This window comes from Salvelinus alpinus, chromosome 21 (assembly GCF_045679555.1).
Source record: "Salvelinus alpinus chromosome 21, SLU_Salpinus.1, whole genome shotgun sequence".
Taxonomy (NCBI): Eukaryota; Metazoa; Chordata; class Actinopteri; order Salmoniformes; family Salmonidae; genus Salvelinus; species Salvelinus alpinus.
Window position 1 is genome coordinate 47,563,123 of NC_092106.1, and position 11,093 is coordinate 47,574,215.

An 11,093-nucleotide genomic window follows, 5' to 3' on the forward strand; every position below is an offset into this window, starting at 1 on the left:
GTGGACTACCATAATGTATTTGGTGATTGTGAAGAGACCTTTGGTGGCATGTCTTGTGGGGTCTGTATGCGTGTCCGAGCTGTGTGTTAGTAGTTTATACAGACACCTCGGTCCATTCAGCATGACAACAAGCTGTGATGGAAGTCAATCTCTCCTCCACTTTGAGCCAGGAGATATTTACATGCATATTATTAATGCTAGCTCTCCGTGTATATTTAAGGGCCAGCCGTGACCACACGACTGAACAGTAGTCCAGGTGTGACAAAACTAGGGCCTGTAGGACCTGCCCTGTTGATAGTGTTGTTAAGAAGGTAGAAACTAGGGCCTGTAGGACCTGCCTTGTTGATAGTGCTGTTAAAAAGGCAGAGTAGAGCTTTATTATGGACAGACTTCTCCCCATCTTAGCTACTGTTGTATCAACATGTTTTGAACATGACAGTTTACAATCCAGGGTTAATCCAATTAGTTTAGTTACCTCAACTTGCTCAATTTCCACATTATTTATTGCAAGATTTAGTTGAGGTTTGAGGTTTGTTAAGTGAATGATTTGTCCCAAATACAATGCTTTTTTTTTTAATGTAGGACTAATTTATTCCTTGCCACCCATTCTGAAATTAACTGCAGCTCTTCGTGAAGTGTTACAGTGATTTCACTCGCTGTAGTAGCTGACGTGTTTAGTGTTGAGTCATCCGCATACAGTCGTGTTAAAGCCTTATTCTTTTTTTTTTTATCCCTCAATCTACAGTCGTGGCCAAAGGTTTTGAGAATGACACAAATATTGACATATTAATATTAAGTCTGCTGCCTCAGTGCCTTGAGATATTTTTGTCAGATGTTACTATGGAATACTGAAGTATAATTACAAGCATTTCATAAGTGTCAAAGGCTTTTATTGACAATTACATGAAGTTGATGCAAAGAGTCAATATTTGCAGTGTTGACCCTTCTTTTTCAAGACCTCTGAAATCCGTCCTGGCATGCTGTCAATTAACTTCTGGGCCACATCCTGACTGATGGCAGCCCATTCTTGCATAATCAATGCTTTGAGTTTGTCAGAATTTGTGGGTTTTTGTTTGTCCACCTGCCTCTTGAGGATTGACCACAAGTTCTCAATGGGATTAAGGTCTGGGGAGTTTCCTGGCCATGGACCCAAAATATTGATGTTTTGTTCCCCGAGCCACTTAGTTATCACTTTTGCCTTATGGCAAGGTGCTCCATCATGCTGGAAAAGGCATTGTTCGTCACCAAACTGTTCCTGGATGGTTGGGAGAAGTTGCTCTCAGAGGATGTGTTGGTACCATTCTTTATTCATGGATGTGTTCTTAGGCAAAATTGTGAGTGAGTCCACTCCCTTGGCTGAGAAGCAACCCCACACATGAATGGTCTCAGGATGCTTTACTGTTGGCATGACACAGGACTGATGGAAGCGCTCACCTTGTCTTCTCCGGACAAGCTTTTTTCCGGATGCTCCAAACAATTGGAAAGGGGATTCATCAGAGAAAATGACTTTACCCCAGTCCTCAGCAGTCCAATCCCTGTACCTTTTGCAGAATATCAGTCTGTCCCTGATGTTTTTCCTGGAGAGAAGTGGCTTCTTTGCTGCCCTTCTTGACACCAGGCCATCCTCCAAAAGTCTTCGCCTCACTGTGCATGCAGATGCACTCACACCTGCCTGCTGCCATTCCTGAACAAGCTCTGTACTGGTGGTGCCCCGATCCCGCATCTGAATCAACTTTAGGAGACGGTCCTGGCGCTTGCTGGACTTTCTTGGGCGCCCTGAAGCCTTTTTCACAACAATTGAACCGCTCTCCTTGAAGTTCTTGATGATCTGATAAATGGTTGATTTAGGTGCAATCTTACTGGCAGCAATATCCCTGCCTGTGAACCCCTTTTTGCGCAAAGCAATGATGACGGCACGTGTTTCCTTGCAGGTAACCATGGTTGACAGAGGAAGAACAATGATTCCAAGCACCACTCTCCTTTTGAAGCTTCCAGTCTGTTATTCGAACTCAATCAGCATGACAGAGTGATCTCCAGCCTTGTCCTTGTCAACACTCACACCTGTGTTAACGAGAGAATCACTGACAGGATGTCAGCTGGTCCTTTTGTGGCAGGGCTGAAATGCAGTGGAAATGTTTTTTGGGGGTTCAGTTCATTTGCATGGCAAAGAGGGACTTTGCAATTAATTGCAGTTCATCTGATCACTCTTCATAACATTCTGGAGTATATGCAAATTGCCATCATACAAACTGAGGCAGCAGACTTTGTAAAAATTAATATTTGTGTCATTCTCAAAACTTTTGGCCACGACTGTACATAGACTCAAAGCCAGTGGCATGTCATTAGTAAAGATTGAAAAAAGTAAGGGGCCTAGACAGCTGCCCTGGGGAATTCCTGATTCCACCTGGATTATGTTGGCGAGGCTTCCATTAAAGAACACCTTCTGTGTTGTGTTTGACAGGTAAGTCTTTATTCACAATATAGCAGGGTGTGGAAAGCCTTAACACATACACTACCGTTCAAAAGTTTGGGGTCACTAAGAAATGCCCTTGTTTTTGAAAGAAAAGCACATTTTTGTCCATTAAAATGACATCATATTGATCAGAAATACAGTTTAGACATTGTTAATGTTGGGGCGGCAGGTAGCCTAGTGGTTAGAGCGTTGGACTAGTAACCGGAAGGTTGCAAAATCGAATCCCCGAGCTGACAAGGTAAAAATCTGTTGTTCTGCCCCTGAACAAGGCAGTTAACCCACTGTTCCTAGGCCGTCATTGAAAATAAGAATTTGTTCTTAACTGACTTGCCTAGTTAAATAAAGGTAAAAATAAAATAAAAAATGTTGTGAATGACAATTGTAGCTGGAAACAGCTGATTTTTAATGGAATATTTACATAGGCGTACAGAGACCCATTATCAGCAACCATCACTCCTGTGTTCCAATGGCACGTTGTGTTAGATAATCCAAGTTTATCTAAAGATCATTAGAAAATCCTTTTGCAATTATGTTAACACAGCTGAAAACTGTTGTTCTGATTAAAGAAGCAATAAAACTGTCCCTTCACAGAACAGCGCAAACTGGCTGAATAGAAAGAGGAATGGGAGGCCCCGGTGCTCAACTGAGCAAGAGGACAAGTACATTAGAGTGTCTAGTTTGAGAAACAGAAGCCTCACAAGTCATCAACTGGCAACTTCATTAATTAAATAGTACCCGCAAAAAAACAGTCTCAACGTCAACAGTGAAGAGGCGACTCCGGGATGCTGGCCTTCTAGGCAGAGTTGCAAAGAAAAAGCCATATCTCAGACTGGCCAATAAAAATAAAAGATTAAGATGGGCAAAAGAACACAGACACTGGACAGAGGAACTCTGCTTGGCTCCAAGTAGCTAGGGACTTTAATGCAGGGAAACTTAAATCCGTTTTACCAGATTTCTATCAGCATGTTAAATGTGCAACCAGAGGGAAGAAAACTCTGGACCACCTTTAGTCCACAGAGACACATTCAAAGCTCTCCCTCACCCTCCATTTGGCAAATCTGACCATAATTCTATCCTCCTGATTCCTGCTTACAAGCAAAAACTAAAGCAGGAAGCACCAGTGACTAGATCAATAAGAAAGTGGTCAGTGGTCAGATGCTAAGCTACTAGACTGTTTTGCTACCACTGACTGGAATATGATCCGGGATTCCTCCGATGGCATTGAGGAGTACACCACATCAGTCATTGGCTTCATCAATAAGTACATTAATGACGTCTTTCCCACAGTGACTGTACGTACATACCCCAACCAGAAGCCTTAGATTACAGGCAATATCCGCAATAAGCTAAAGGCTAGAGCTGCCGCTTTCAAGGAGCGGGACTCTAATTTCTTATAAGAAATCCCGCTATGCCCTCCGACAAACCATCAAACAGGCAAAGCATCAATACAGGACTGAGATCGAATCGTATTACACCAGCTCTGACGCTCGTCGGATGTGGCAGGGCTTGCAAACCATTACAGACTACAAAGGGAAGCACAGCCGAGAGAACTGCCCAGTGACACGGGCCTACCAGACTACTTCTAAACTACTTCTAATGCTCGCTTCGAGGTAAATAACACTGAAACATGCATGAGAGCACCAGCTGTTCCGGAAGACTGTGTGATTCACGCTCTCCAAAGCCAATGTGAGATAAAGACATTTATACAGGTCAACAAGGCCACAGGGCAGATTACCAGGACGTGTACTGCGAGCATGCGCTGACCAACTGGCAAGTGTGTTCACCTGACATTTTCAACCTCTCCCTGTCCGAGTCTGTAACACCAACATGTTTTAAGCAGACCACCATAGTGCCTGTGCCCATGAACACTAAGGTAATGTTAATGTGGTAGTGCTAAGGTGTAATCCAGGGAGACAGGTGTTTCCTCCATCTCCTTAGCTATTCATCCTCTAATTCCACTGATTTCAAAACTCGGTCCTCCAGAAAATGGAGAGCAACACTGATGCAGTTCTATTAAGCAATATTTTTTTAATAAGCTGCGTTAGACAGGATTACCTACACATCCTGGGCAGCTCAAATAGACAGAAGCGTGCTATATGGCAGACCAATCTGAACCAATCAAATTTTATTTGTCACATGCACCAAATACAACAGCATTTCACCTTACAGTGAAATGCTTACTTACAAGCCCTTAACCAACAGTGCAGTTTTAAGAAAAGACCTAAAAAAAAGTAAGAGATAAGAATTACAAATAATTAAAGAGCAGCAGTAAATAACAATAGCGGGGCTATATACAGGGGGTACCGGTACAGTGTCAATGTGCTGGGGCACCGGTGTCGAGGTAATTGAGGTAACATGTACATGTAGGTAGAGTTATTAAAGTGACTATGCATGGATAATAACAGAGAGTAGCAGCAGTGTAGAGGGGGGAGAGGGGGGGCAATGCAAATAGTCTGGGTAGCCATTTGATTAGATGTTCAGGAGTCTTACGGCTTGGGGGGTTGAAGCTGTTTAGAATCCTCTTGGACGTCGACTTGGCGCTCCGGTACTGCTTGCCGTACGGTATCAGAGAGAACAATCTATAGCTAGCGTGGCTGGAGTCTTTTACAATTTTTAGGGCCTTCCTCTGACACCGCCTGGTATAGAGGTCCTGGATGGCAGGAGGCTTGGCCCCGGTGATGTACTGGGCCGTACGCACTACCTTCTTTGTGGTCTTGTGGTCGGAGGCTGAGCAGTTTCCATACCAGGCAGTGATGCAACCAGTCAGGATGCTCTCGATGGTGCAGCTGTAAAACCTTTTGAGGATCTGAGGACTGATGCCAAATATTTTCAGAAAAGTCATAGTCAATCGATCAATAATATAATAATATTTTTAGCAAACATTTTTATCATTAATTTTAAATCTGTAGAAACTATGAGAATAGAACGGTTCAGAACTTTTGTGAAAAATCACAGCACAGTTGAAAAATATGAGGCAAAAATAGATGCTGTTAAGAAATAGATGAGAGGAGCTGAAGGGTGGGATTAAAAACTACAAGATAACTAATGAGCTGCCTCTGTGAAGTGGAAACGTCTACTGTAGAAACAACAACGGCTCAGCCTCGAAGTGGTAGGCCACACAAGCTCACAGAACGAGACTGCCGAGTGCTGAAGCGTGAAGCAAATAAATATCGTCTGTCCTAGGTTGCAACAGTCAGTTTTAAACTGCCTCTGGAAGCAACGTCACCACAAAAACTGTTCGTCAGGACCTTCATGAAATGGTTTTTCAAGGCCGAGCAGCCGCACACAAGCCTAAGATCACCATGCACAATCCCAAGAGCCGGCCGGAGTGTTGTGAAGCTCACCGCCATTGGACTTTGGAGCAGTGGAAACGCATTCTCTGGAGTGATGAATCACGCTTCACCATCTGGCAGTCCTACGGACTAATCTGGGTTTGGCGGATGCCAGACGAAAGCTGCATGTTCGAATGCATAGTGCCAACTGTAAACTTTGGTGGAGCAGGAATAATGGTCTGGGAAAGTTTATGGTTCGGGCTAGGCCCCTTAGTTCCACTGAAGGGAAATCTTAATGCTACAGAATACAATTACATTCTAGACGATTCTGTGTTTCCAACTTTGTGACAACAGTTTTGGGAAGGCCCTGTCCTGTTTTAGCATGACAATGCCCCTGTGCACAAACAAAAGTATATACAGAAATGGTTTGTAGAAATCGGTGTGGAAGAACTTGACTGGACTCCGCAGAGACCTGACCTCAACCAAAATAAAACACCTTTGGGATGAATTGGAAGACAATTTTTACATGCTTCAGAACTCGGCGGTCAAATTCTGTGAGCTTGCGTGATCTACCACTTCGCGGCTGAGCCGTTGTTGCTCCAAGACGGTTCCACTTCACAATAACAGCACTTACAGTTGACCGGGGCAGCTCTAGCAGGGCAGACATTTGACAAACTGACTTGTTGGAAAGGTGGCATGCTATCAAGATGCCACGTTTGACCTGGGTAGTTTGTGTGTATGCATTGATATGTAGGCTACGTGTGCCTTTTTAAAAATGTAGTTCTGTCCTTTAGCTGTTCTTGTCTATTGATGTTCTGTATTATGTCATTCTGTTTTATGTTTCATGTTTTGTGTGGAACCCCAGGAAGAGTAGCTGCTGCTACTTGCAACAGCTAATGGGGATCCTAATAAAATACCAAATACCAAAAGCCACTGAGCTCTTCAATACGGGCCATTCTAATGCCAATGTTTGTCTATAGAGATTGCATGGCTGTGTGCTCGATTTTATACACCTGTCAGCAACGGGTGTGGCTGAAATAGCCAAACCACTAATTTGAATGGGTGTCCACATACTTTTTGAATGGGTGTCCACATACTATTTTAGCTAATTTTGTATCATATTTTTATTCATTTAGCTTTTATTTTTTTGTACTATTTTATTCACTTAATTACTTTTCGATTGTTGTTCCATTGTCGAGGTGAACCTGCAAGTCAGAATTTCATGGCACTGTTCTCCACCTAAATCATGTGTATGTGATTTATAAACAGACTAGAACTTCAACTTCTGGGTCATTGTCTGCTCTCTTATGACCACACTGGGTCATGAGAAAGGTCAGGAGGGTATTGTTGGGAAAGGTCAGGAGGGTATTGTTGGGAGTCAAAATGAGGCCAACAGCGGTTTCGTTTACATTCAACACTCCATGAAACATCATATCGGCCCAAGGGAACCTAAAGAACATTGACAAAAGAAACAGGCCATTTTCTCTGCTTGACACCCTCATCAGAATGTAATCGTTTGAATACGCCGAGCAACATTGACCTTGTTTCTGTCCTATCCCAAGAAGGAGCCCTGGCTATAAGAGCAACTGTAATGCAGCAGGACAGTCAAGATATGAACACAGCAAGGACTGCAAAAATGAAACTTCTCAGCTTTTTACTTTTTGCCGTGATGATCGCAAAGAATAGTCAACTACAACTAATTGACTGTGGAACAAACTTAAGACGGCCACAATACACTGACATCTCGGTAACTTGTGGAACCAAATCTATTGGTCTGTCTATCCTCATCTGCCCAGCCATATACACTGGCTACAACGAGTCCCTGCTCATCCTCAACCACGTCATGAATGACCCAGCCTGCAAGGGAACCTTAGATCAAAGTGTGATTCCACCTGTCGTGAGGTTTGAATTCCCCCTCAACACAACCAATTCCTGTGGCAGCCTCTTCGGGACAACCAGCGCTGCAGGCACAGGAATATTCTCTGACTTCTCCGACCTCCAGACAGTCAACATCAGCGGGTTGGTCCGATCATATGATCCCACCACAGGGCCAGTCACTTACAACACAGAGCTGAAGTATTATTACTCCTGCTCCTATCCTCTAGAGTACCTGATCAACAACACCCAGATCGATACGTCTGCATCTTCCATTGCAGTTAAGGACAACAATGGTACTTTCATCAGCACTTTGAGTCTTAATCTTTTCAGTGATGACGACTACATTTCGCCCTTAATCATTCCGAAACAGGGTCTTGAGCTGAGGACCGAAATCTACACTCGAGTCCAAGCCACCAACCTGACCTCTCATTACCATGTGTTCCTGGACCAATGCTACGCCTCTGTTTCTCCACAACCCGACAGTGACAACTCCACTATCTTCAACCTGTTTGTCCCTTGTAACGTTGACCCGATGACCGTCATCAAAGAAAACGGAGAGAGTCAACGTGCCTGTTTCTCCTTCCCGGCCTTCCGCTTCACGGAGCAACCGAATGAGATGATGTCCACCTACTTCCTCCACTGCATCACCCGTCTCTGTGAGGAGAGCACCTGCAGTACTCTGAAACAATGTAACAACCGGAGGAGAAGGAGTGCTGTTCCCGAAATTGTAGATGGAGTGACAGGGTACACAACCATTAGCTCCACTCCGATCACCATCAGAGCAGAAAGAGTCGTGGCAATAAAAGAACAGGAGACGGCCAGCGACAACTCAGACACTTCTACAGGACTTGGGGTGGCAGTGGGCTTTCTGGCATTCCTCTGCATCGTTGTCATTATAATGGCAGCAGTCTTCTACCGGACACTCAACCATTAAAGGGGTTGACTGCTCCACCCGAATGAGTTGAAATATGGGTCAGCAGTACAGACGGCATTGTCCCTTTTAAATACAGGTCAGGTTGGTGGCATTGACTTGAGTATAAATGGGGTCCTCAGCTCGAGATCGTGTGTGTCCACCTGCTGGTCTCACTACTCTGGAGGAGGACTGATCTCAACGTATCGTGCCTTTTTTACACATTTGTTTACATTTGGGAGATGTTGTTTTTCTAGTTATTTGTCAGCTATAGCTGATTAATGTTGTGTATACTAAAGAATTAGAACAATGCACCTTTTAGAGTGTTTATGTAAAGACACTATTACAGGCTTAGCTAGTGCTTTGTGCAGGTGCTCATTTAATGTCATGACTAATGTACGTATGTCGTGTTCACGTCCTGTCGGAGTGATCGGAGGGACGACTTTTCTACTTGGGAGGAACTACTTGGAGCGTTCACGTCCTGTCGGAGTGATCGGAGGGACAACTTTTCTACTTGGGAGGAACTACTTGGAGCGTTCACGTGCTCGGAGCTCAGAAGGAACGCAAGAACCGTTCTCCCCATTGACAGCCGAAATCACGGTCATGTTTGTGGTGCGTGAAGTCAGTGTTCAGCATGTGGGAAAGAGATCCCGGCCAAGTTTCCTAGTCGTAACGACAAGTTGGAGGGGTGTTCACGTGCATTTATCCCAGTAGGAAGGCCGTATTTACGATTAAATGTGTGAACGCGGCCATGAAGACAGCTCTGCCCCAAAGGAAGAATTAATGTGGTTGGTTGACTCAATTACGAAGGCGGGGCTTACATTATATTTCAAACCTGCTGCATGCTCTAAAAGGATCACTTGACCAATCTGCTGTTACGGTGAGTGAGCAATTTGTGGGTGATTAATTGTCTGATTCTGTTTTTGTAGATAACTAGCTATATTTATCACTGGAAAGTTGTTCTAATCTCACAAACATAGTGAACATATTCATAAAAAAATATATATCTTCTTCATTAAACAACCTGCTAGAAAGCTAGCTGGTGCTGGTAAGATGGCTGGATAACTAATTGTAACGTGGCGAGAATTACTAGACTGCCTCCTACAAACGGGAAGGCACGTGCTTCGACTAACCTCAGCGCCCCTCACACATTGGGGCCATGTGTTCCGACTGCCTCACAGCCACCATCCCCACTTCTGACACCAATGTAGCGAACGGAGGGAGCTGGAAGCGAACCTGGGTCTCCAGAGTGAAAGGCAAACCACCTACGCATCCCGCCAATAGGGATAGCAAAGATTGCTACCGTCTGAAGTCAGTAACGTTGATGTCTCAACTTTTGTCTGTAGCATCTGGGCTACAAACTAATATGAACCCCCCCCCCCCCCGAAGAAAGGGGAGACTCTCACAAACATGATGGTGTTCTCCGTTTTGCCCTATGACCCCCACAAGTGTCTTGAGACTGGTCTTAAGGTAACGCATACAAATTAATGGAAGTATGGAGGTAGTTTTGTGTCCAAAAAATTATAATAACACACAGATACATTACCAGTCAAAATATACATTACCAGTCAACAGATACATTACCAGTCAACAGATACATTACCAGTCAAAAGATACATTACCAGTCAAAAGATACAGTACCAGTCAAAATATACTTTACCAGTCAAAAGATACATTACCAGTCAAAAGATACATTACCAGTCAACAGATACATTACCAGTCAACAGATACATTACCAGTCAACAGATACATTACCAGTCAACAGATACAGTACCAGTCAACAGATACATTACCAGTCAACAGATACATTACCAGTCAACAGATACATTACCAGTCAAAAGATACAGTACCAGTCAACAGATACATTACCAGTCAAAATATACATTACCAGTCAACAGATACAGTACCAGTCAAAAGATACAGTACCAGTCAAAAGTTTGGACACACCTACTCATTCAAGGGTTTTTCTTAATTTTTACTATTTTCTATTTTTGAATGGGTAGGTGTGCCCAAACTTTTGACTGGTACTGTGTAGATATATATATAGGCTATAGTAGTATATATATATATGTGGCTATAGTAGTATGGGCTATAGTAGTAAAGGCCAAATTAAATATTTTATCAAATCATTTATTTGTATTTTATTTTTGATACCTAAATGGGTGCTAAAATTCCAAATCAAATATCTAAATGATCCATGGTATGAACAATTCCATAAGTCAGCAGACTTCCTTGTTGGTTTTAAGTCGAATTCAGGCACAACAGCGACCTCTCACAGAAGTCCTCCACCTGTAAATCTGAGACCATGATTGTGCTTCCGTTGTGGGTGTGGTAGCAAAGCAGCCTTTATTTGCATGCAATTAACATATTAATATGCATAACCATTTCTCCTGACAGGGGAAGAACTGCTCTGGTACGCTGCATGTAACTAGTAACTAACGTCACTAGTTACCACAGCCACAATCATAAACCCCATCTATTTCTACAATTTCTCTTCTTAACCTAGAGTCGATGTCCACACCCCCCGCGTAAATCTAATTAGCATACATTTTGCATTGGC

General features: G+C 43.4%; 1 pseudogene; it reads left to right on the forward strand.

Moving 5' to 3' along the window:
- The first annotated feature begins 7,381 nt into the window (after positions 1–7,381).
- Positions 7,382–8,825, forward strand: LOC139548653 (zona pellucida-like domain-containing protein 1 pseudogene; annotated as a pseudogene).
- Positions 8,826–11,093: the final 2,268 nt, after the last annotated feature.